Here is a 27,972-nt window from a genome sequence, read left to right as displayed (position 1 = left end):
ATGTTCTTGTAAAGCAGGGATGGATTATTATCTCCATTTTACAGATGGGTAAACTGAGGGACAGAGAAATTAAGTGATGTGGCCAAATTTTTGAAGGGGGGTCCATGACAGTGCATCTTGCTGTTTAAATTGTAAGATCTTCAGGGCAGGAGCTGTATCTTACTGTGTTTGCACAGAACCTAGCACAATAGGTCCCATTCTCAGTAAGCCTCCAGGAATTACCAAAGTTAACATGATCATATATATTATATATAGTATTTCTAATGCACCTTTCATGCTTGCTATTTAAATGCTGAATAACAGTTCTGGAGGAAGCCTAAAAAGTCAACACACATTTTCCTCCCATTCTCCAGTTTTTCAGAATGTGTCTGTGCTTTGATTAAATGTATTGTTACTGGGGAAAATGGAATGAAGAAGATGGCCATGATTTAGTACTAACTGGGATAGCTACTCCATCAGCTGTACCTCAAAGCATACTTCTAGATTTCTTTTTCCTGGTATTTCCTTTCCACATTTCAGTTTTCAAGGCTCCTCTCCTCTGATCCCTTATTTAATTTTATTTTTTTCTATTTGAAACGGAGACTATATCCTTATTTTAGCATATTATGAGGCTGAGAAAATAAGAATGTGGTACACCAACCATCTCAGTGGCTCCTTAGTTTAAAAAAAAAAGGAAAAATAAAAAGAGAAATCTTTCTTTCACCCAGTTTCTTCTTTATGTGCTTAATCTAGATCACATCATATTATCATTTTTATGACTGATAGAATAAGTGACACTATTCCAAAATCCCAGCAGTAGACAGTGAAGCAATGCTTTCAGAAAGCTGTTTAACTATGCCAGCACTCAGCATATTTTAAAAGGCACTTTTAAATTATCCAGATGTGCTCTTGCAATGGGATTGTTTGCAGAATCAGTTTTACATTTTTTTTAAGGCAGATATTGCTAGTAGGGCAACTTCCATTAACGTGAATGCAGACTATGTTTGTTCAGCAAGGGGAAAATGGTGTATTTCTCCAATTTTAGGTGAGCAACCATATTGCTCAGCACCAACTTTTAATATGCAAGAGGATATTCACCCTCCAGTTCAGGTACATCATTACCAACAACACTGCTATGTTAATGAAGAGAAAAATATGCTATACAACACCTCACAGTTTGCAATACTGTGAAGACCTGTATGAATGTGCAACATATTAGCTCTAGTTCTTTTTAGTGTGTTTGTAAGCAAATCTGTTAAAAATTAAAAAATTGCTTTTCTCTTCTAAATATTTCCTCTAGCAGAGTTTGGCTTACTAAAAACAAAAAACAAACAATTGGAGATAGATTTGTTCTGAATAAGCTGCCGAATGTTCAGATAAGTATATTCAGATGAAATCAGACAAATCTGATCCAGAAATTGATCTGGAAATCGCATGAAAATTTGCTTCCTCACAAGATTCTTGTATCTTTCAAGCTCATGTTATGAAAATATGACACCATTTCTTCCTTGTACAGCACCAAGTTCACCAATTGCACTTTGACTTAAGTAAGGTTACACTGATTTACATTATCTGAGGATTTAGCCCTATAATTATTGTGAAGCTTATTTTAACAGATCACTCAAGAGACTGTCAAAAATGGGTTGCTTGATGAAGGAAGGCTTCCACTGAAGATGAACGAGATTTGCATTTGCCATGGCCATTAACTTACACTCATTGAAGTCAACGGCAAAGTTCCCATTAACTATAATAATGCAGGGTCAGGGCCTAAGTATGAGGATATAAACATACCAATACAAACAACAATATAAATGCAGTATGGCCCAATTAAATGATGGGAACTTTAACCTCTGAATTTTGTGACCTTTTTGCACAGTTAGGACTTCTTGTTAGTGTCATCGCACTTTGAACCGGGCTCTATAATGCTGGGCCCTTAGTTTTTGTTAATGTAGATATATTGCATAATGAGATAGTATGTGTGGCAGAGAGAGAGAAAGAGAGAGGGAGATGCTGAATTTATTTTTCTCAGTACAGTGCAGAAAAATGAGAAATACAACATGCCAGCATAGAAAATAATGCTGCTTAATGCCATTGGTGATGTGCACCTGTTAATTGGCTAAAAAGTGCAGTAGTTAACTTTGATTCAGTCCTGTTTCTCCTTGGCTTAAATGTGGAAGAGCTCCATAAACTAAATTTATGATAAAATAAAGGTAGCTGAACTTTGGACTTTCTTCAATAAATAATTCATAATGCAGGTATCCATAATTTCCTTTGGATTGAGATTGCTTTTGGTGTGTCCTGACAAAACAGGAGACAGTGGAGTTTTCTGCAGTTACATACGGAGAGAGGTGGGTGAAAAGTAGGTAAGAATGCAGAATGCGGATGCCAATAACTAAACCAAACAAGTGGCTAGAACAGTATTCCTTTCCAAATGTAGTGCGTGCACACATTGGTATACAGGATGTGCACTTTTTATGATCATTGTCACAGCCCTGGTCAAACTCCCCCTGCTGAGCACTCACCAGGTTATTGTGTTTGGATCCATGCACTGAATCCTGTGTGCTTCTAAGCCCACTGAGTTTGAGCAGTGGCCAGGCACTGGCTCTGGCTTTTGAGTCTCAGGATCACTCCCAAGGTGCTAGCTCCCTTTTGTGGAAGTGGGACCCAGATGCCCTAGGCCCCAAGACAAGGACTAAGCCCCCTCAAGCCTCCCCTGTAGCTTAAACTAGAGGTCTGCTCGGGCCTAATTTTTAGGCCAGCACTGGAAACAAGCCCACCCAATTCAATGAAGACCAAGTTGTTTTCTGACCTAACCCTGAACATTCCCCCTGAACATAAGACAGTGCTACCACTGCTGCCCCCCCCGGGGGATTGGCTTTCCTCCTTCTGCTCTTGGAGTCAATGTGCTGTCTGTCACCTCTTGCTGCACTGTATGTGTTCTGTGGAGTGAGAGACGCTATGACTCCTCAGCGCACACACTCTGCAGCACACACAGTGCAGCGAGGTGGCAGTGGCTGGCAAGAGCGGGCACACAGCCGCCACTGCCCCCACCCCTTGGAGGAGAGGGAGGAGAGCTGACCTAAGCCCAAGAGAGTTGGGTTATTTTCCATCCAGCCTGACCTGGACCTGATACTTATAGTCAGGTCCTGTGGGTTTGGGTCAGGTTGCAGGGCTCCAACTTGAGCACACACATTCCTAGAGCTCCACTCTCATAGGTATCCTGGTTTACAGTTTAATGCTTTGGGGACACATAACAGTTACAGCAAGGAACTTGGACTCTGCCAAGCAACTACTTAAACACACACACCTTATTCCTAGAGAAAGCCTAGAGACTTACAGATCCATGCAAAACCAACACCACCTGCACACAAAAATCCTTCCCTCCAGTGTCCTCACCACTCGGAGACCCGTTTGAGTTTTGATCCGTCTTTTCAAGGTCCCAGACCGTCTGCCTTTCCTCTCGCTCAATCTTCAGGTTCTATCTCTCTCTGCCCCTGAAACAAGATCTCTTCCACTTGTTCTGGTTGAGCAGTCAAAAGGTTCCCCCTTCCTCAAAGAGCATAGACTCATAAAAATGTAGGGTTATAAGGCCCTGGAGATCTCATCTAGTCAAACCTCCTGCACTGAAGAAGGGCCAAGTATACCTAGATCATCCCTACCAGGTGTTTGTCTAACGTTCTTAAAAACCTCCAGTGACGGGGATTCTACAACCACCCTTGGAAGCCTCTTCCGGTGTTTAACTACCCATAGAGTTAGAAAGTTCTTCCTAATAGCTAACCTAAATCTCCCTTGCTGCAAATTGCTTCTTATCCTACCTTCAGTGGATATAGAGAGCAATTGATCACCTTCCTCTTTATAACAGCCCTTATCATATTTGAAGACTATTATCAGGTCCTCCCTTCAGTCTTTTCTCAAGACTAAACACACCCAGTTTTTTTAACCTTTGCTCATAGTTCAGGTTTTCTAAACCTTTTATCATTTTTGTTGCTGTCCTCTGGACTCCCTCCAATTTGTCTGCATCTTTCCTGAAGTGTGGAAACAGTGTTCCAACTGAGGCCTTACCAGTGCCAAGTAGAGCAGGACAATTCCTCCTGTGTCTTAGGCCTTGGCTTCTCTTGTGAGTTACAGAGCAATAAAGCAGCCCTGGGCACCCTGGCTCACTCCCCGTCCACACTGGGAAGGCACGTAGAGTACTCTGACTCCGCAGCTACAGCGCTGCTGGTACTCCACTTTGGTGAGTGGAATGACATCTGCTGCAGCCCCGCTGGAGCACTGCAGTGCCAGTGTGAACAAGGTGTTGCGTTACTGCGCTGTGATCAGCCTCCGGAAACGTCCCATAATACCCTTAAGTCAAGTGGCCACTCTTGTCATTGTTGTAAAATTGGCTGCAGGAATGTGGAAATGCCCTTTCAAAGCTCCGTTTCGGGGAAGCTGACTGCTTATTGGCTCTGAGAAAAAGCAAACATTTACTGTTCACTTTGAGTGAGTGAGAGAGAGGCAGGAGGGAAAGAGTCTGAACTTACAAGACAGCATGCTGACACACTCTCAGCACCCCAAAACCCACTCTTTCTCCCCCCCCCGACACAACACACTCCCTGTCACACTCCACCCCACCCCACCCATTTGAAGAGCATGTTGCAGTCACTTGCATGCTGGGATAGCTGCCCATAATGCACTGCTCCTAATGCTGCTGCAAGTGCCACAAATGTGCCAGTGTGCTTGAAGCTGTCAGTGTGGACAGACTGCAGTGCTTTCCCTACTTTGCACATATCTTTATTGGATTTGAAGGTGGAAGGCAGCCTGGGTGACAGTGATCATGAAATGATAAAGTTCATGATTCTAAGGAATGGTAGGAGGGAGAACAGCAAAATTAAAACAATGGGTTTCAAGAAGGCAGACTTTAGCAAACTGAGGGAGTTGGTAGGTAAGATCCCATGGGAAGCAAGACTAAGGGGAAAAACAATAGAAGACAGTTGGCAGTTTTTCAAACAGACATTATTAAGGGCACAAGAGCAAACTATGCCACTGCATAGGAAAGATTGGAAGTATGGAAAGAGACCACCCTGGCTTAACCAGAAGATCTTCAATGATCTAAAAATAAAAAAAAGAGTCCTACAAAAAGTGGAAACTAGGTCAAATTGCAAAGGATGAATATAAACAAATAACACAAGTATGTATGGACAAAATTAGAAAGGCCAAGGCACAAAATGAGATCAAACTGACCAGAGACATAAAGGGTAACAAGAAAACAGACACACACACAGAGTAACAGGCCTACCCTGTCCTTGGTCTTCCTCTTGCTTTGTGTGTGTGTGTGTGTGTGTGTGTGTGTGTGTGTGAGAGAGAGAGAGATAATAACAACATAAAATGTGGAAATGGCAGAGATGCTTCATGACTTCTTTGTTTCAGTTTTCACCAAGAAGGTTGGTGGTGATTGGATGTCTAATGTAGTAAATGCCAGTGAAAATTAGGTAGGAACAGAAGAGGCTAAAATAGGAAAGAACAAGTTAAAAATTACTTGGAAAAATTAGATGTCTTCAATTCACCGGGGCCTGATGAAATGCATCTAGAATACTCAAGGAGTTGACTGAGGAGATATCTGAGCCACTAGCAATTATCTTTGAGAAGTCATGGAAGATGGGAGAGATTCCAGAAGACTGGAAAAGGGCAAATGTAGTGCCCATCTATCAAAAAAGAAATAAGTACTACCCAGGAAATTACAGACCAGTCAGCTTAACTTCTCTACCCAGAAAGATAATGGAGCAAATAATTAAGCAATCAATTTGCAAACATCTAGAAGATTATAAGGTGATAAGTAACAGTAGGCATGGATTTGTCAAGAACAAATCGTGTCAAACCAACCTGATAGCTTTTTTTGACAGGGTAACAAGTCTTGTGGATAGGGGTAAAATGGTAGACATGGTATATCTTGACTTTAGTAAAGATTTTGATATTGTCTCGCATGACCTTTTCATAAACAAACTAGGGAAATGCAACCTAGATGGAGCTACTAAGGTGAGTGCAAAACTCTTTAGAAAACCATTCCCAGAGAGTAATTATCAGTGGTTCACAGTCATGCTTGAAGGGCATAACAAGTGGGGGCCCGCGGGGATCAGTTCTCTTTCTGTTCAATATCTTCAGCAATTATTTAAATAATGGCATAGAGAGCACACTTATAAAGTTTGTGGATGATACCAAGGTTGGAGGGGTTGCAAGTACTTTGGAGGATAGGACTAAAATTCAAAATGATCTGGACAAACTGGAGAAATGGTTTGAAGAAAATAGGATGAAATTCAATAAGGACAAATGCCACGTACTCCACTTAGGATGAAACAATCAGTTGCACACATGCAAAATGGGAAATGACTGCCTAGGAAGGAGTATTGTGGAAAGGGGTCATAGAGGACCACAAGCTAAATATGAGTCAACAGTGTAATGCTGTTGTGTAAAAAAAAAAAAAAAAAGCGAACATCATTCTGGAATGTATTAGCAAGAGTGTTGTAAGCAAGACACGAGAAGTAATTCTTCTGCTCTACTCTGGTCTGATTAGGCCTCAACTAGAGTATTGTGTCCAGTTCTCGGCACCACATTTCAGGAAAGATATAGACAAATTGGAGAGTGCAGAGAAGAGCAACAAAAATGATTAAAGATCTAGAAAACATGACCTATGAGGGAAGATTTAAAAAATTGGGTTTGTTTAGTCTGGAAAAGAGAAGACTGAGAGAGGACATGATAACAGTTTTCAAGTATATAAAAGGTTGTTACAAGGAGGAAGAAAAATTGTTGTTCTTAACCTCTGAGGATAGGATAAGAAGCAATGGGCTTAAATTGCAGCAAGGGAGGTTTAGGTTGGACATTAGGAAAAAAAATTCCTAACTGTCAGGGTGGTTAATTCATTCATCATCATTCATGCCCGTCACCCCAACCGGGGTATGGGCCGCCAACCACAGATCTCCATAGTCTTCTATCCTGGGCCATTCGCTCTAGCTGGTTCCAGGTATAGCCCATTTTTTTGCTATCAACCTGAAGGTCGCGTCGCCAGGTATTTCTTGGGCGGCCTCTTTTCCGCTTGCCTTGGGGGTTCCACTGCAGTGCCTGTCTGGTGATGTTGGTTGGCTGCTTGCGTAGTGTATGTCCTATCCAGCCCCACCTTCTCCTTCTAATTTCTTCCTCTGCTGGGAGTTGATGGGTCCTCTCCAAGAGGTGGATGTTACTGATGGTGTCTGGCCAGCGGATCTGGAGAATCCTTCTGAGGCAGCTATTAATGAAGGTCTGGATCTTCCTGGTGGTTGTTTTGGTTGTCCTCCAGGTTTCAGCTCCATACAGTAAGACTGATTTCACGTTGGAGTTGAACAGTCGAATCTTTATTGCCAAAGACAGCTCTCTGGAGCTCCAGATGTTCTTGAGCTGTAAGAAGGCTGCTCTTGCCTTACCAATCCTTACTTTGATGTCTGCGTCTGTGCCACCCTGCTGGTCGATGATGCTACCTAGGTAGGTGAAGGACTGCACTTCTTCCAGGGGGCTTCCTTTCAGTGTGACTGGGTCGTTGCTGATGGAATTGATCCTAAGGATCTTGGTCTTGTCCTTGTGGATGTTGAGGCCAACCTGTGATGACGTGGCTGCCACTACGTTGGTCTTCTCTTGCATCTGCTGTTTACTGTGCGAAAGGAGTGCAAGGTCGTCGGCAAAGTCCAGGTCATCAAGCTGGGTCCACAATGACCATTGGATTCCATTCCTACGCTTGTAAGTGGATGTCTTCATAATCCAATCGATGACGAGAAGAAAGAGAAGTGGTGACAACAAGCATCCTTGTCTGACTCGTTCGCACCTGGAAGCTGTTTGTGAGCTGCCCTCCATGGATCACTCTACAGTGTATGCCGTCGTATGAATTCTTGATCAGGTTGACCACCTTTGCTGGGATGCCATAGTGCCGAAGGAGCTTCCAGAGGGTCTCTCGATCCACGCTATCGAATGCTTTCTCATAGTCAACAAAGTTGATGTACAACGAGGAGTTCCACTCCATAGACTGCTCGACTATGATGCGGAGCGTTGCTATCTGGTCCGTGTATGATCTGTTCTGCCGGAAACCTGCCTGTTCATCTCGTAGCTGTGGATCGACGGCATCCTTCATTCTCTCTAAGAGGACTCGGTTGAAGACCTTCCTGGCACCGACAGGAGTGTGATTCCTCTATAGTTGGCACAGTTGCTGAGGTCTCCTTTCTTGGGGATTTTGATGAGATATCCCTCTTTCCAGTCAGCCGGAATCACTTCTTCTTCCCATATTTTCTCAAGAGGGGTACAGCATTTCCACTGAAGCATCCAGGTCTGCTTTCAGGGCCTCTGCTGGGATATCGTCAGGTCCAGCCGCCTTCCTGTTCTTCATCATGGTGATGGCTTTTCTGATCTCGTCTCTGGTTGGTTTATCGCAATTGATTGGGAGGTCCTCGTTGGCTGGGTCGATGTCTGGTGGATTTGGTGGTGCTGGTCTGTTCAGGAGTTCCTCAAAGTGCTCCGCCCATCTGTTCATCTGTAGTTCTATTCCTGTTATAGACTTTCCCTGCTTGTCTTTAACGGGACGTTCTGGCTTGCTGAACTTTCCAGACAGTCGCTTGGTAGTATCGTACAGCTGTTTCATGTTACCGCTGTATGCTGCCTGCTCTGCTTCTGCTGCCAGTCCATCCACATAATCTCTCTTGTCCTTCCTAATATTCCTCTTCACTGCTCTGTGGGCTTCAGCATACTCTTTTTGAGCTTTGGCCTTTGCTGCTCTAGTCCTGCTGTTGTTGACTGCTGCCTTCTTCTTCTTTCTGTCTTCTATCTTTGTCAAGGACTCTGCTGTGATCCACTCTTTCTGCTGGTGTTTCTTAATTCCAAGCACTTCCTGGCATGCTGACCTAAGTGTGTCTCTCACTTTCTGCCATCTGTTGAGTACACTGTCTTCCTCTTCCTCAGACCGATCCTGTAGTACTGAAAACTTATTCTTCAGCGTCAATCCAAAATCTTCCTTGGTCTTATGGTCCTTCAGAAGGTTGAAGTTGTACTTCGCTCTTCTGTCTGACGCGTCTATCCAGTTCTTCTTCAGCTTCAGCTTCAATCTGGCCACCACTAAGTGATGGTCGGACGCCACGTCTGCTCCTCTTTTAACTCTAACGTCCTGCAAGGATCTTCTGAACTTCTTGCTAATGCAGACATGGTCGATCTGGTTTTCTGTCATGCCTGCTGGCGATACCCAGGTACTCTTGTGGATCCTCTTGTGAGGAAAGATGCTGCCTCCTATGACCAGGTTGTTAAGTGCACACAGATCCACAAATCTCTCTCCATTCTCACTCATCTCTCCCAGATCATGGGTCCCCATGACTTGTTCGTATCCTGTGTTATCAGGTCCAATTTTGGCATTAAAGTCTCCCATAAGGATGGTAATGTCTTTGTCTGGGAGAGTCTCTAATATTTTCTGGAGTCTGTTGTAAAAGTAGTCTTTGTCCTCCTCTTCACTGTCATTGGTTGGAGCGTAGCACTGAACAACATTCATCTTAATCCTCTTCATTTTAGTTCTGAAGGATGCTGTGATGATCCTGGGACCATGTGCCTCCCAACCAATCAGTGCTCTCTGTGCCTGCTTGGACAACATGAAGCCTACTCCCTGTGTGTGGTGTGCGTCGCTCTCTTCATGTCCTGAATACAGCAACAGCTCTCCTGTCAACAGTCGTCTCTGTCCAGCTTGCGTCCATCTTGTCTCGCTAATGCCTAGTAGGGTCAGGTTGTTGCTCCTCATCTCTGCTGCAACCTGCGCCGTCTTTCCTGACTCGTACATGGTCCTCACGTTCCATGTGCCGATGGTAATCCTCCTGGCTGCAAGAAGGGTGATCGGCTTAGTGGCTTCCTTGCGGCTTTCACCACCCAGCGTCATGCATCTTCGAGTTGAAGACCCTTCTTTTTCTAGGCTAAAAGTCTCTGTTAACTCTATTGTTGGCGTTTCTGTAGCAAGCTGATTTTTACAGGGTGGAGTTGCTAGCCCCACGCCCAACCCTCCTCCTTTACCCTGACTTGGGACAGGCAGATGGCCCCAAAGGACCTCTCTGGTGGAGTTAGGGTGGTTAAGCACTAGAATAAATTGCCTAGGGAGGTTGTGTAATCTCTATCATTGGAGATTTTTAAGAGCAGATTATTCAAACACCTGTCAGGAATGGTCTAGATAATACTTAGTCCTGCCACAAATGCAGGGGACTGGACTAGAAGACCCGTCGAGGCCTTCCAGTCCTTCAATTCTATGATTCTATGATTTCATCTTATTGATTTCAGACCCATTCTCCAATTTGTCAAGGTCATTTTGAATTCTAATCCTGCCCTCCAAAGTGCTTGCAACCCCTCCCATGTGGGCGTTATCTATAAATTTTATAAGCACACTTTCCACTTCATTATCCAAGTCATTAATGAAAATATTGAATAGTGCTGGACTCAGGACAGATCCCAGCAGGACCCTAGTAGATACATCCTCCCAGTTTGAGAGCAAATCATTGATAACTACTCTTTGAGTATGGTTTTTCAATCAGTTTTGCACCCATCTTATAGGAATTTCATCTAGACCACTTTCCCCTAACTTGCTTATGGGAATGTCATAGGGGTCTATGTCAAAAATCTTACTAAAATCAAGATATATCACATCTTCAGCTTCCCTCTATCTACTTGGCAAGTAACCCTGTTAAAGAAACAAAATAGTGTGGTTTGGCATTTGTTCTTGACATTATTGACTATTACTTATTACCCTGTCTTCTAGGTGCTGGCTGTTTGATTGCTTAATAATTTGTTCCAGTATCTTTCCATTTATCCAAGTTATACTGACTGGTCTATAAATCCTTGGGTCCTCTTTGGTCCCTTTTTTAAAGATAGGTACTATAGGGAACAAAGAGTACCTGGGCAATTATAGACCTATCAGCCTAACTTTGATACCTGGAAACATCTCTTTAACAAGAGCTTCTACCACTTCTTCCTTTGTTTGCTCTTTCTGCTGGGGAATTTCCACTGTGCCACTCCCTTCCACCCCTTCAGACAAGATGGGATGACCAGTTTTTTTTAGCTTGGTCAATCTCTTTAGCATATTCACTGTTCTACCAGGGCAAAGTCATTCTATGTTAACTTTTTTGATTGTACCGCAGCTGCTTCAAGACAGGGAGTTTGTGTGACATGGTTCCTGTTAGCAAATGGCTGATTCAGTACACAAAGTTCATAGACTACATAAGAATTCATGTTATACATTGTCAGATTCCTCAAGCCATCACACATATAAACAGTCAGCATTATAGAACACTTCTTACATATTCAGGACTCTTCAGAAAGAGAATTGCTACAACATAGCCCAATGTAGTAGCAAATTTCCCTGATCAAGATTCTGTTGCAGCTGTTTCTTTTTGCTAGTTTAGAAGCTGATCTCTTTATTTCCTCTGCTTCCTTCCAGCTTTAAGCAGGTTAAAAGCTCAAACATCACGTACAGACTAGAGGTGAATGCTCAGCTCCACTGTGCATGATGCTGAAAGGCCTGTTCATGGTCAAGCTCTATCACCACCTTTCATCTGGAGCCAGGGTTGTAAATGTAGATATTATTGAATGAACACGTTAAGAAAGCAGATTGCACATTGCCTCAGTACAGTGGGAAGTCAAGTCCTGTGTTAGCATGATCTAGGAGGCTAAGCGTGGCATCGAACAAAATAACAGGAATTGAGGAGCAAATACCCTTGTATAAATCTCACTTCTCATAGAAAATAAAGACAAGGATATCACCGATCAGTGCTATTGTGCAGAGGCAGCAGGTTTGTATAAGTTTTGGTGGTGCCAAGAACAGATCCAAGTCCTGCCTCTCCCCTCCCCCCACGCCTGCCTTGTAAGCCGATATATATTTTTTAAAATAGTGTAAAAATGTGAGGGTTCTGGGGTGGGGCTGGTGATGAGGGGTTTGAGGTGCATGTGTCGGGGGGCTTAGGCAGAGGGTTGGAGTACAGGGGTGAGGGCTGTGGGGTAGGGCTGGGGATGAGGGGTTCACGATGCAGGAGGAGGCTCAGGACTGGGATAGAGGGTTAGGATGTGGGGGGGATGAGGACTGGGGCTGGGGATGAGGGGTTTGGGGTATGGGAGGGGCTCAGGGCTAGGGCAGAGGGTTGGGCTGCAGGGGGTGAGGGCTCTGGCTGGCGGTGCAGGCTCTGGGGTCGGGAGGGGCTGGGAATGAGGTGTTTGGGATGCAGGCAGGCTGCCCCGGGGCTGGGTCCAGAGAGGAGGACTCCCCTCATCCCTCTCCCCACCGGCAGTAGTGAGCTCTGGGGGAGGGTCCCCCTTCCCCCCCCCGGCAGCAGACTCACCTCGCACCACTGTCACTGCACATGCTCCTAGTGCCCCTCTCAGGTCCAGGAAGCCCCCTCATCTCCCCTACGGTGGGTGCAGGGGGGTGGGGCTGCCATCACATGTGCACCCCCTCCCCTGCTGCTGCCCCTCATTGTAGCCTTACTGGGGGTGGGGGTGGGGGTGGGGCTGCCCCTTGCCCAGTGTGGGGCAGGAGCGGTGACTGCAGGTGGGGGGGGGTCTCCTGTCCTGGTGGAGGGTCCTGCTGGAAAATGGAAGGGTCTGAGGCGGAAGGGCAGGGGCAGGGGCAGCCCTCCTGGCACTAGCAGTTGGGGGACACTAGGACCCTGTGGCAGCAGTAGATGCTGGGAGTCAGCAGAGTGGAACTCAGCAAGGAGCTGCAGGGAGCAGCCACCACCTTGAGGCAGGGATGCTCTGGGGCCCAGGGGAGGCATGTGGGGGCAGCAAATGGGAGCCAGGGGACACTCAAGGGAGGCATGTGGAGGCGGCAGGTGGGGCCAGGGGAGAGACCCCCTCCCGAAACTTTGGTGGAGCCGGGACCTTGGGCTCTGACTATTGCTGGAGCCTGGGCACCATGGATCCATATAACTTGCAGCCCCCTGCTATTGTGAGATACTGTCCCACCATACAAAATAGGGACTGCACACCCGTGTGCCAAATCTGCACAACTTTATAATATCCCCACTCTTATAACCAGTTTATTGACGTGGGCTTGGTTGCATGTAAACAAGAGAGAAGAGGGTAAGAAGAGAATGAAAGTATGGCCTCAATCGTCCCCTCTGTTTCCAGCAGCAGACAGGATGCTACTCAAGCAAATCTTCCGCAGGGAATGCTGTCTCTGCATGCTTTCCCTCACCTTCTCCCCAATTCCTCCAAAGGACCTTTCACCCGGAGATGAGAATAGGAAGAGCTACTTATTTTCCTTCTACCAGAGACAGTAGATAGGCACGAATATCTGAGTGGTTACGTTAATGGTGCTCAAGGCAACGTTAGCTTAGACTCCATGCTGGCAACCTGTGAGGGAGGGAGATTTTGTGCAGCTGTATGTGGTGAATGGCTTCTGTAGAAGGGAGTAGGAGACAGAAGGGCACTGTAGCAGGGATGGGACTGGGAAATGCTATCTTTCATCCACATTGCTGAGAACCACACGGTTGGGAGAATACCACCTTCTCCTCGTCTCTTATTCCTGTGAGAGGAAGATTTGTAGGAAACACTGCAAGGTGAACTTTGTGGAGTTTCCTGGCCCCCTATAGCTCATCAGATTTGACTGTTCCCTGAAAATACCCATAGGAGACACGTGTGTATGAGATTTTTAAGTTGTACAGTAAAGAAAGAGCTAGAAAGGTTAATGGAAGTGAGGTGGAGTAGGTGAGGAATGGTGTTAATGAAGAGAGCGGATCACTATTTGGGAAGAGAGTGAAGTGGAAGAAGGGAGAGGTATATGAACAACTCATTTTTCATCAACTCTAATTAGAATGAATGAAATAAACTGGGCTCCATATTAAAGAGTGTGTCATCAGTGTCTCCACTAGAACCACTGAAGTCTGAAGGCTGTCTAAAATAGTTTTAACAAACACAGGATTTAGTGGAAAGAAAACACTGAACACTTTAGTTAAAATACTCACAAAAGGAAACCATGTGGTTTAGCACTTAACTACCATTAATGTATTGCTGTGTAAGTTAACTGTGGTTTCTTCCATTTAGCACTTATTATTTCTCCCCCCGCCCACCTCTCCCTTGTATTATTGATTGACCAATGTAAGACTATTAACCTCAGTGATGGGTAAACCTCCAGAGTTTGAGGCTTGATTCTCTCCTGCTCTTGAGCCTTATCTGGCACAGGAGAGAGGAGGAGGGATGACATCAGGGTAGTGGCTCTGGTTCTTTGATTCCCAGGGCCACCCTGGCCCAGTGAGAGTTAGAACTGCTTTCTAAGATCCTTAATAGACTCAATGCCAATGAAGGATTACCGTGGGCATGCCCACTCCCTTTCCTGAGACTGAGCAGGTGGGGACAGCAGTTTGTAGGGAATTTCCTCTCTTTTGGGGGAATTTCCTGCTGGCCAGTTGTGGCTAGTGTTCAGGCCAAAGGCTGCTCAAGACAATCTGCTGCCCTAGGCAGAATGTCAGTGTGATGCTCCCCACGTAGTGTGCTCATGCACAGTTCCTTACCATAGCTGCCAGGTTTGTAAAATTTTTGGTGGGGCTCAGGAATCAGGTTGTGAAGCCCCTCAGTGGGGATGTGAGGGCCAGAGGTCCCTAAAGTCTGGTTCACAAGAACTGGATAGAACTATGGTTTCAAAGAGGACACCCCATGCATACATGAATGAACCCCTGTGGCTTCCAGACTGCCCCACTCTAGGTCAGTTTCTTTTTCGGGTGACAGAGCAACAAATATAGCAGCACGTGCCTCTTTGAACAGGCTTCCCTGGAAGGACCTCCCTTACCCCAAGGAGCCAGCAGCCCTGCTCAGCGTTGCATTAGGGGTTTGTCCCCAAGAGAACCATGTGCTGGAACTCATGAGTGAACCCCTCTGGCTGTCAGTCCAAAGGGCACTCTTGGGTCTCAGGGAGCTGCACCAGGCTGGGGAAAGGGAGGCGCCAAACAAAACAAGGGTAGAACAATGAGGGGACAATAATGAGGGAGGATTAATTTCATTGGGGACTCCTAGTTCTTGTGTTTTGTGAAGGGGGAAATGATACTTCCCTATTCACTTTCTCCATACCATACATGATTTTATAGGCCTCTATCACATTCCTTCACCTCCCTCCCTTAGTCGTATCTTTTCTAAGTTGAATATTTCCAGTCTTTACATCTGTTGTTGTATGAAAGCTATTCTGTACTCCTAATCATTTTTGTTGTCCTTCTTTTCACCTTTTTCAATTCCAATACATTTTTTTGAGGTGGGGCAACTAGAACTGCATCAAAATTCAAGCTGTGGGTGTTCCATGAATTTATATAGCAGCATTCTGCTATTTTCTGTTTTTTTTATCTATTCCTGTCCTAATGGTTCCTAACATTCTGATAGCATTTTTGACTGCCACTGCATACTGAGTGGATGTCTTCAGAGAACTATCCAAGATGACCCCAAGATCTTTTTCTGAGTGGTAACAGTTAATTTAGATCCCCATCATTTTGTTTGTATAGTTGGGATCATTTTTTCCAGTGTGCATTACTTTGTACTTATCAGCATTGAATTTTGTTTGCCAATTTGTCACCCAGACACCCAGTTTAGTGAGATTCCTCTGTAACTTTTCTCAGTCAGGTTTTGACTTAACTATCTTGAGTAATTTTTGTATCATCTGAACATTTTATGACCTCACTGTTCACCCCCTTTTCTAGATCATTTATGATTTCATTGAACAGCACAGGTATTTACCTCCCTCCATTGCAAAAACTGACCATTTATTCCTAAACTTTCCTTTTATCCAGTTACTGAGAGAACCTTCCGGCTTATTCCATGACTGCTTAATTTGTTTAAGAGCCTTTGATGATGGACCTTGTCATCCTTGTCGATTCTAGATTAGTGAGGCATTATTTCCATTTACAAAAGTAATGTTGACGCTTCCCTCGTTATGAACAATGTGAGCAGTGCAACCAATACCAAATATCTTTCCCTAGTTTTACTTGCAGTCTTTGTCATACATTTTTTTTCCCAGCTTGTATTTGTACTGGCATTGTCTGCACAAAGCCCAGCAAGCTTTTCACTAAGAGAATGTTGCTCAATCAATTGTTATAGAAATTTGCACTGCACATCAGAAGTTTTTCATGGTAGAAAACTCAATAATTTTTGTGTTTACTCCACTAATTGGAAGAAAATAGTGCACGAGAACAGGGAATAACTTTTTGTCCTTTTTGTTTGATGCAGTCACGCTAAGTGTGATAAACGAGCACTTCTCTAAATTACACTGCAGTTCGTCTGTCGATAATGGAGCTAATACATTGCAAATTATTGCCTCAAATTTTGTGCGCACAGACAAAAACTTGGGTTGGTAAAGTTTATTTAATCAGTTGTGCGATTCAGTCACTAGATCTGAAACAGTTTCTATGGCACACAGAAGGATAAGCAAACTGTCCCTCACTTGCATGTATTTGATCGGCTTCTGTGTTTTGCTTAACAAAAAATCCTGAAACAGTTGGAGTTGCACACTTAGTTCGTTCAGCACCTTTGTGGTTTTTTGTTTGAAGATGTTGAGTAATGTCCGTAAGCAATTGAAATGTGCTCCACACGTTTGACATATAACCTGACTGTTGTCAGCTACTGAAGAGTCTTTTTTCAAAAACTTGAATTGTTTCTGTAGGTCATCATTAAAAGACATGCACGCTTTTGTGACATTTCTGGAGTAAAGATCAAAATAACTTCACATGGTTGCAACCTTACAATGCTTCACGCCTAGCACTGATTCAGGTTGCCCAGAGCAACTGCTGCCACCACTGCTTATCGTAAATTTGACCGCAAAAGAATGTTATTGTGAGCGCAATGAGATTTTGTTGTGTACATGCATTGCAAAACTTCTATCTATCCCATGTTTACACTTAGTTTTGTCTCAGTAACAGCAGCCACTTGGAGAAATCCAGGGCTGGATTAACCTTTTGTGGACCTGGCACCAAGCATATTTGTGAGCCCCCCCAGGAGAACGATTGTAAAAGACAGGAGATCAACACAGAAGTTGTCTTTGACACAGCAAACAGCTGCATAGGTTTTATTTACAAGTTTCAGTTGCAGATGGAGGTGGCTGCCAGCAATAGTAGCCATAGGGCAAAAAGAATACACACAAGAATACATAATGTTAATCTTTTTAAAAACAGTGCCCCTTTTTGACCGGACAACTGGTCACCCTACTCCTGGAAGTGGCAACTTGTCAGTTTGGGTGGGAGTCAACGCCCCCGGTGCCCCCCAACTCTGCCCATGGGCTCAGGGGTCTTCTGAGATTGCAGCTTTGGCCCTGCGGAGTGGGAGGGGTGCCAGGGATCAGGGCTTCAGCCCAATGGCTCCCAGTATCAGCCCTGTGGGGGGCGCCAGGGCTTGGGAATTCAGCCCCGCAGCTCCTGGCTTCAGCCCCGCTGGGGGCGCTGGGGATCAGGCTCTGGGTTTCAGCATCGGTGCCTTATGGACCCCCATTGAGAACCCCAGCTTTAGGTTTCATATGGGGAGGGGTGACACACATGCCTATCGCCCCACAGACACCCGTACCCATCTCTCTGACACTGAGCTGCCTCTCCTCCTACTTGGCATTGTGTCTTCCTGCCTCTCCACCCAATGAGGCCACCTTAGTTAGCAGCGTGCAGGCAGTATCAGCCACAAATAGGATGCAGCTGAGGCTGCACTGACCGCTGACTGCAGTGGGAGCAGAAAATATGGGACAATTTGCCCATTTTTTTTTAAAAAGGTGGGACACCTGCAAGCAGGGGCGGCTCCAGGCCCCAGCATGCCAAGCGCGTGCTTGGGGCAGCATGCCGCGGGGGGCGCTCTGCCAGTCACCGAGAGGGCGGCAGGTGGCTCCGGTGGACCTCCCACAGGCGTGCCTGCGGAGGGTCTGCTGGTCCCGCGGCTCCGGTGGAGAATCCGCAGGCACGTCTGCGGGAGGTCCACCGGAGACGCGGGACCGGTGACAGGCACAGCGCCCCCCCCTGCGGCGTGCTGCAGTGCTTGGGGTGGCGAAATGGCTAGAGCCGCCCCTGCCTGCAAGAGGGCTTAAATATGCGACTGTCCCCTTAAAAACAGGACAGATGGTCATCCTCGCTAAGGCAAGAGAGCAGAAAGGGGCTGGCTGGCTGGCTGCCATCCCCAAGCTAGAGAGCACAGCTGGAGTGCTGGAGAAGGCTGAAGGCAGGGGCAGGGGCAGCGGCAGTGGGAGATGCCTGTTGGCTCTGAGCCGGAGCCAAGGGCCAGAGAGGGCTGAAGGAAGGGGAGCTGTGGAGGGACTTACCTTCTGGCATCTCTTTGCTGAAGAGCTGAGTCCCAGAGGAACCTAGAGAGGTTCTTAGTGGAGATGCTGTTGGAGTTCCTGCTGGGAAGAGTGGGGTTGCACCCTAGAGGGAAAGCCTGGGGTGACTGTCTTGGCAGGAGAACAGAGGAGGACTGACAGAGTCTGTGGGGTGAAAGATACTGGAATGAGGTATGTTATATTAATGCCCCCAAAGAGAGGTGTTTTTTTAAGGACTAGTTGCACTGGAGTGATAGGGATGATAGTTTGGCACTTTTGTCATGGACTCCTTGCACAGTGTTTGTTGGTAAATGCTATTGAACTAGAGGACAAGATTCCATGAAGTTACTGGGGATCCAAGAGGGAATCTGAAGGGAAGAGCTACAGTCAGGGCTGCCCCGAGGGCAGCATATGATAAATAGGGGAGCACTTTTGAATCCATCGTTAGAGGGCAGCGATTAACATACATGTTCATTAGCTTGTCCTCAGGCTTCACAAATTTTGCTTCTGACTCTTGTGTAACAAATCTGTGACCATTTGGAATATCTTTGTTCCTGATGTGGTATCTCATGGCCAATAGGAACATTGTATAGACAACAGGGACAGATTTTATAGCCTCCCACTTAGAAAGCTCTGGTCTCTGCCACTTGAGCTCAAGGAGCATCTTCATTAGTTTGCAAGATAGGCTCTATTCAGTTGTCTGGTCCTGATTGCATTCAGCAGGTGGAAGTGCCAAGAGACGCACACACACTCAGTGACCAGATAACTTGTTTTAGTTGTCAGTCAAGTCTTGTGTTATCAAGATTTAACCTTTAGCAGGAAGTTAACACAACCTGCAGGACTCTGTGTAGTACCATGCTGCCTATTGTCTCCCTCAGATTCTCTCTCTCTCATATGTAGAGACAGGAACCAGTTGAAGAGAATGAGACAAGAAGAGAACAAGGCTAGATTACAGCAACATCAGTGCAGTGTTTGCTATGCATTACAAACTCTTTCTTGTTGCTGGTTATCCTAAAACCCGCCTCTGTCACTACTAAAATACTTGAAGCCCTATTCTCCTGCATTTTGAAACTCCCTGCCAACTTACATAGATAAAAGACCTGAGAAAGCATTCAGTTTTCACCTGGAAAGAAAACCAGGATTTAAGCAGAAACATATTCCCTTTACATAGCTTTGTGTCTGTAGCTGTAACATGCTGATTTCGCTCTGCTGTAGTCATCACTGAAATAAAAAAAAAAGTTGTAACCTGATTTTGCAGGACACACTGTACATGGATTGTGGTCTGTGCTCTGTTCACTTCAGATACCTAAAATGCATGCTGATGTAGACTGAATTCTGTTACCCTCCTTTTGATAGTCATCCCATTTTTTTACTCGAGTGGCTAGTCAAAGTTTGGGGACCCTGGGGATATCCCAGGTAGGATTAGAAATTGATGCTGGACTCTGGAATTTTCTTTGATGCAATCTTGTTTATTTACAAGAAATATACAAAGTCCTGGTTCTCTGAATGCAAGAGGAACCCAGGCAAATGATACAGTTTCTTAGCAGATCCCAGCTTCTTTTCAGCCAGCACCCCCAACCCAGTAACTCTCTCTAAGTTTCTTTCAGGTCCCTGCGAGCTTGCAGGATTTTGGTTGGATTTCTTCAGGCTGCCTCTAACTCCCTCTGGTTCAGTCTTCTGCCTTCTCTCTCTCACCCATAACCCCCTTCCCCATCACAATAACCAGTGGAACCTCCACCCAACTGGTGCTAGTTTCTGGGCAGACTCTATTAGGCCTTATTTTAGGTGTGGCACCTTAGCTGTCCCTTACAACTATCTTAAGTGAAGGGCATGTTCACACATCACTTTTAATAAGGTTTTACTCAGCTCATAACAATATACATCCTACATATTATATGTTTCCTCAGAATAATATACTGTAGCTCTTCTGACAATGGCAGCTAGTTATCCTTTATGCAAATTTTTAGCTAGTGCTTTCCTCAAATATACATTTTATTCTGCCTTCTTATAGCCTTTAGCTCTGGCAAAATCCTGTTATATTGGGTCGGGGGGAGGGGAGAAGCTTGTCTTGATGATGTACACATGGAAAGCTTTCAGTAATGGATTACAATTGGAGATATAAACATGTCACTTATTATTATTTGTGATCTGGGGCTAGATTAAAAAATAGAAGGGTGGTTTCCTCATTGAAGTTGGGTTGAATGCCTCCTGGGTTGGCAAAACCAATACATAAAATGTTTTCGTCAGCCTGTCTTTTCAACAAGCCTGCAAGTCTGGCAAGTCAAGTGATCTTGATGAGTTGGCAGGTTTTCCTGAAGCAAGGACGGGTAGCTGTGGGCTCAGATAGCTGTAATATCAATGTGTTCAGTGCAATTGTGTTGGGGCTCAAAATATGATTATAGTGGCACGGCTGTTCTAGCTATGAGTTGCCTGGCATCAGGAACAGAAGAAATTATAGGCATAGAAGAAAAGTCGGGGGAGATTGTTCAAGTCACAAATGAAAGTTCGATGCACAACTACCATTGACTTTCAATAAGAGTTAGGCACCTAACTTCCATTTTTTGCACATGTAAATCTTCCCCTATGTAGTAGTCAGCCGATATACTCAGATCAGAATGACTTAAATCAGTGGTTACCAAACTTGTTCCGCTGCTTGTGCAGGGAAAGCCCCTGGTGGGCCGGACTGGTTTGCGTACCTGCCGCATCTGCAGGTTCGGCCGATCACGGCTCCCAGTGGCTGTGGTTCGCTGCTCCAGGCCAATGGGAGCTGCTGGAAGCGGCGTGGGCCAAGGGACATACTGGCCACCGCTTCCAGCAGCTCCCATTGGCCTGGAGCAGCAAACTGTGGCCACTGGGAGCCGCGATCGGCCGAACCTGTGGACTCGGCAGATAAACAAACCAGCCCGGACCGCCAGGGGCTTTCCCTGCACAAGCAGTGGAACAAGTTTGGGAACCACTGACTTAAATCATACAACAGTCACACACTTGTAACTTTGCTTACAGCCTATTACCTTGCAACCAGCTTTTTTTGGTTTATAAAAGGGCTCTCCAGACAGCAGCTAATATCTCATATCTAAATGTTGCAATAGCAAGACAAATCTGGGGCCCCGATATGCAGCTGAATCTGTGTGGTGGACCCTTGAGCCAACAGGGAGTCTCATTCTATTGGAAGATGAAGGCTTAGGTGAGTTAAGGATGAAAAGAAAGCAAAAACATTTTCAGAAAGATTTTTTAAAATTATTTTTTAATCTTCTGTCTCAGGTTAGGACACTAAAAAAGTTCTGGCCCTTTTAGTTTGAGACAGTTCATGCTTAATATTCTCTACTTAGTACTTTTAAATCCTCAATAGTCCCAGTTCATTGGTTACTGTCCCTATGACCTCAATCCGGCAGTCAAATCTGCATGACAGATGCCCAGACAGATCTCAAGTGACTTCAGTAGGATTCTTCATGGGCAGAACTGGGGCATAGGCACAAAGCAAATAAGATGAAGTTTTGATTGATAAAACTATATAGTGACCATGGATAGTTCTCAAGTACTTCTTTCACAAATATTTTGCAACATTTTGAAAGATCTTGCATTGTGTATGAAATATAGCTGTCATCTTGAATTATTTCAAAAAGAATCTTCATCAGGAAAAGGGTTTTTTAAAGATTTAATTAAGAGGGCTTTGTACAAAAATAGTTTGAGAAATTAAGGAAGGTATCTAATTCTGCAATGTATTGTTAATGGAAATTGTAAAGATGTTTAAATTTATTCAGTGTAATTGTAATTGGGAGACAGGCTTGTTTTTTCTAAACTGTATCTGTATAGATTGATGTTTCTTCTATAAAATAAGAGACTTAAAATTACCCATTGTACATTTTAGATTTTTGAAAGCGTGCAAGCATAGTGAGTTTTTTTCTGCTTATATAAATAGCATTAAATATGTAAATTCATTAAATTGACATTTATGAATGAATACAATAAAATAGCCTTCTGGCTGATATTCTCATGTTTTCCAACATTAGTAATCTATTTTTGTATTTCCTCTGCTGTTTATTAATCACCGCATGCATTTTGTATGAATGAGTTTTCATCTTAGTTTTAAAAGTAGTCTTGAATTTTGGAAAGTTTCAGCATAGATATAATGGTAGATACTTTTGTATCAGGTTAGTACAGTCCAACAAAGTAAAACACAGATGAATATAATCTTAAGGGCTATATCCCCTTTGCCTTACTTACCTTACATGAGTAGCTTAACTGGTTTTCACTGGGACAACTGACATACAAAAAGCAAGATTTGATCCTGTCAGCGTAAAATGGCATCCAAAGTGGTTAGTAATACAGTTTGTATGTGGCTTTAGCTCTCCAGTTTGCCCTTCCTGCACTCTTCTTGGGGGCCCGCAGTCTTTTCTTGAGGACCCTGACTATGTTAAGGAAATTTGCACTGATGCAACTGCACTGAGGTGGTTGCACTGTTACAAACTCCTAACGAAGTAGTTACACTGGTGAAGTAGTTACACCAGTGCATATTTCGTTAATGTGGACAGGACGCAGGTCCCTGCCATTGTCTAGTGGCCTCCTCAGCTTGCCTTGCTTTGTTCACCCACGCTGCCCAGGGAGGCCCTGACTGATATGTTGGAGTCAGTGCTACTAAATGTTTAACAATGAAAATAAGGGCTACAAAACTGGGCTACAACATGAGAGATTTAGCTCCTAAATTTACCTCAGTTAAACAGCTCTGTTCCTTTGCTGAAGGCCTGTCCTCTAAATTTCAAATCTCTTTTCCCCTCATTTTTACCACACCGTCAATGAGAAATATAACTCACCTGGAGTGTTCTCGGCTCATACAACGTGTGAGCCTTCTCGTGTGTAGCTGCACACAGGCCAACAGAAAAACTAATTAGCTAATACACACTTTCCCCCAACTGTGCTGACATCTGAAAAGTCCCTTTGTCATCACTGAATGAAGATACTTGTAGAGGTGTTGAACCATAAAACTATTTCTCTAAGACCTCACAAGAGTTGCTGCTTTCCTGCACTGTGCCCTCTCCAGTCTCACAGGCCAATCAGTATTTCTAATACATTTCTAGAGTGGATTATTCTGTAGTGTCTTGCATATTTAAACTGTGAAATTTATGCTTCAGTTTCAAGCCGTGAAGAAGAAACAGCAGTTGAGCAGGAGAGTCAGAAGAGAAGAGGAAAACTGTGTAGGAAAGAAACTACAGGAGGAAAGATTGTGAAAGCCTTTGGAAGCTGTGGTGCCCCAATACCAGGGTCTATTTTGCAATCAAACTATGGTCAAGGAAGCTTACGGGAGCAGGAGTAAAGGCAGTGGTGAGCTGAAGCAGCACTAAGGTAAGCAGAGTTTGTGGCAATTTTTGAGTTCATCAATAATCATATGATATGACCACAATACTATTGTTGTTTGTATTGCAGTAGCACTGAGGGGCCCTGAGAAAGGACTAGGACTTCGCTGTGCTAGATGTTGTACAGACAACAACAAAAGTTTATAATCTAGGTCTCACTGCCAGCATTATGTTCCTTCTGTGGATGCTGATGAAGTGGTACCAGCACTGAGCACGGCTAGCACAGTACTTAGAGAGCACACCTGCGCTCTACCTCACTGTATAGGTGCTAGCTCAGGGGTAGTTACCAAGATCTTCCTTTGCACTGAAAGTGGCAGCCCGAAGTAGCTGCCATGCCATAAAATTAGCAGTTGTTGATTGGGTGTGGGAGATATTAATTTGAACTGGCTTTTTAATGGCAGTTATAAAGCAGGCAGGGATTAAATTCCCTATCTGCTCCTATACATATGTGTCTGTTTTATCTCTGTCACCTTAACAAGTCTTGGTAACTACCCTTCCACCCACAACAATATGGAGGCACAGTAAGGGAAGGGAGCAGGGGCATGTTCCCTATGAAGTATGTTATATGTGCTCAGTGGTGATAGGAAGAAAGGGTAAGGATCTCATAAACAGAACTGTAGGGCTCATCCAGAGAGCGAGTATTATGATCGTGCCATAATTACAGGCAGGGATCCTGTTTTCCTACTGGATATATTTGTACGGTACCAGGCACAATGGGACTCTGATCAGGTTTTGCACATTTGAGCCTTACCGTAATATAAATCAGTTATTTTTGAGGTGTTCAGATAACGTACAGATCAGCTTATTCATGACTCTCTCTCTCTCTGTAGTTCACTAGATTGGAGACAATATTTATATAATAACTAAATCAATGTATTATTTATATATACTGTCACCGTTATGGGGCTAGCTGCATCTTTGCTCCCCTTTTTGGTCTTTCTGAAAACACCCACTTCAGGTCCTAGGCTGCTAGCGCTTCCCTGCTCTGGGGTGGAATCTTGCAATTCTCCTACTTTTAAACCAAAGCCAGGGTCAAACTACTCTATGTATGCCAACCACTCACTACCATGCAGGACCAACTGGGTTCTGGGCACCTGTTTCCTCCCACTGGGGACAAAATGACCAGTGACTGAATATTCCGCAAAAAACCTTAGGAGTCTTTGTAGCACCTTAGAGACTAACACATTTATTTGGGCATAAGCTTTCGTGGGCTAGAACCCACTTCATCAGATGTATGAAGTGAAAAATACAGGAGAAGGTATAAATACATGGAAGGATGGGGGTTGCTTTACCAAGTGTTAGGTCAGTCTAATGAGATAAATCAATTAATAGCAGGATACCAAGGGAGGAAAAATAACTTTTGAAGTGGTAAGAGAGTGGTCCATTACAGACAGTTGACAAGAAGGTGTGAGTAATAGACAAACATGTTCTTGAAAGAAAACAAGCAAATTTATTTGGAGTTAGGAACGAAGCCCCTCTCCCTAGTGTCTTTGTTCTTGTGGAGGCTTCAGGTGGACTTTGGCCCCAGGTCAAACCAGATTTGTCAGCTGTCTGGGGGACTGGGACAAAGTAATCTGAGCTAATCATTCTGACATTGTCTCTCAATCACCTTTAAGTGGAAGCTGTTAGGTCACCTTCTTGAGCCATCTCCTCCTTCCTGCCTGCAATGTCTCAGATGGGGAAACAATCACAAAAAACTTGTACTGAAACAGCATACCAGTGGCAGACCAAGATATAGTATTAACAATTACCAAATAGCACTCCCATATTTATCACAGTTACATATGACAAAAACAAAACCCATGTTTGTTGTAACTTTGTCTTCCCCTTGCTCATCTGTCATTGCTTCTTGTTGTTTAATGCACAGCTTAGATGATAAGATCATCATTGCAGGGACCATATCTTTCATTGCCTATAAAATATCATGCAGACTTGAGGAGGTAAATAAATATTATGACTGGTTATGCTGGTCTCCAATAAACAAAGTAACCAAAATATATTTCCATGAAACAGTTTTGTAGTACCTGCACATTAAGACACTGGGGAGAAAAATCAGTGTCTGCAAAATGGAAAAACAACACTGCTGGAAGGGAAATAATGCCATTTTCAACCTTCTAACAGGAAATATTGAACAAAACAAAGTAAAAAAAATAATAAAAATGTCCTTTACAGAATCCTTTTAAACTAATAAAGTCTAGAACCCATTAATTGCTCTTGGTGCCTATAAATCTTCACAATTTCCACTTTACTTAAATCTTAAACTTTCCAAATTAACTTAAATTGGAAAATCTGTTTGCTTGCTTTGCTTTTCGCTCCTGCTAGCTCAGTATTACATGATTTTGTTTTTCAGTTACAAACTCTAAGCTTTTAGGGCGGAAGTGTGGCAGTTCTCTCACTACTAAGCCAAATGTTAAGGTCACGTTTCTTCTCTTTGTATGCTCACTCCTCGCGTGTTGCTATTAACTACCAGAAAATTCTTTCCAAAAGTGATCTTGAGTGATAGACAGTGTATGATGTTCCATGACCCAAAGAAGAGCTTTGTGTAAGCTCAAAAGCTTGCCTCTCTCACCAACAGAAGTTGGTCCAATAAAATATATTTCAGTACCTCACCCACCTTGCCTCTCTAATATCCTGGGACTGACATGGCTACAGCAACACAGCATATGATCCTCCAAAGCAGTTTGGTCCATAACCGATTTTCATATTAATGGAACTGAGACTGAATACATAGAGATTCACGTGCTACACTTTTTTTCATTTAAATGAAGGGGCCATGAATTTGCTTTTTGAATGTGGAGATCTGTAACAAAAATCTGTAGTTGTCCCTACCTCCTTTCTTAACATCTAGGACAATTTCAATCAATACTATAAAAACAACAAGGAGTCTGGTGGCACCTTAAAGACTAACAGATTTACTTGGGCATAAGCTTTCGTGGGTAAAAAACCACTTCTTCAGATGCATGAAATGAAAATTACAGATGCAGGCATTATATAATGACACATGAAGAGAACGGAGTTACCTCACAAGTGGAGAACCAGTGTTGACAGGACCAATTCCATCAGGGTGGATGTAGTCCACTCCCAATAATAGACGAGAAAGTGTCAATACCAGGAGAAGCAAAGCTGCTTTTGTAATAAGCCAGTCACTCCCAGTCCCTGTTCAAGCCCAAGTTAATGGTGTTAAATTTGCAAATGAATTTTAGTTCTGCTGTTTCTCTTTGAAGTCTGTTTCTGAAGTTTTTTTGTTCAAGTATAGCTACTTTTAAATCGGTTATAGAATATCCAGGAAGATTGAAGTGTTCTCCTACTGGCTTTTATATGTTACCATTCCTGATGTCCGATTTCTGTCCATTTATTCTTTTACATAGAGACTATCCGGTTTGGCCAATGTACATGGCAGAAGGGAATTGCTGGCACATGATGGCATATATAACATTAGTAGACGTGCAGGGGAATGAGCCCCTGATGGTGTGGCTGACGTGGTTGGGTCCTCTGATGGTGTCACTAGAGTAGATATGGGGACAGAGTAGGCAACAAGGTTTGCTACAGGGATTGGTTCCTGGGTTAGTGTTTCTGTGGTGTGGTATGTAGTTGCTGGTGACTATTTGCTTCAGGTTGGGGGGCTGTCTGTAAGCAAGGATTGACCTGGCTCCCAAGGTCTGTGAGAGTGAGGGATCATTTTCCAGGATAGATTGCAGATCGCTGATAATGTGCTGGAGGGGTTTTATTTGGGAGCTGTACATGATGGCCAGTGATGTTCTGTTATTTTTCTTGTTGGGCTGTCCTGTAGTGGGTGATTTCTGGGTACCCATCTCACTCTCTCAATCTGTTTCCTCATTTCCCCAGGTGTGTATTGTAGTTTTAAGAATGCTTGATAAAGATCTTACAGGTGTTTGTCTCTGTCTGAGGGACTGGAGCAAATTCGGTTGTATCTTAGGGCTTGGCTGTAGACAATGGATTGTGTGATGTGGTCTGGATGAAAGCTGGAGGCATGTAGGTAAGTATAGCGATCAGTAGTTTTCTGGTATAGGGTGATGTTTATGTGACCATCACTTATTTGCACTGTAGTGTCCAGGAAGTGGCTCTCTTGTGTGGACTGGTCCAGACTGAGGATGATGGTGGGGTGGAGATTGTTGCAATCCAGGTGGAATTCTTCAAAGGCCTCCTTCCCGTGGGTCCATATGATGAAAATGTCATCAATGTAGCACAAGTAGAGGAGGGGCGCTAGGGAACGAGAGCTCAGGAAGCATTGTTCTAAGTCAGCCATAAAAATGTTGGCATACTGTGGGGCCATGCGGGTACCCATAGCAGTGCCACTGACTTGAAGGTATAAGTTGTCATCTGAAATGGTTGTGGGTGAGGACAAAG

This window comes from Mauremys reevesii, linkage group 9 (assembly GCF_016161935.1).
Source record: "Mauremys reevesii isolate NIE-2019 linkage group 9, ASM1616193v1, whole genome shotgun sequence".
Taxonomy (NCBI): Eukaryota; Metazoa; Chordata; order Testudines; family Geoemydidae; genus Mauremys; species Mauremys reevesii.
Note: the sequence above shows the minus strand (reverse complement) of the source record.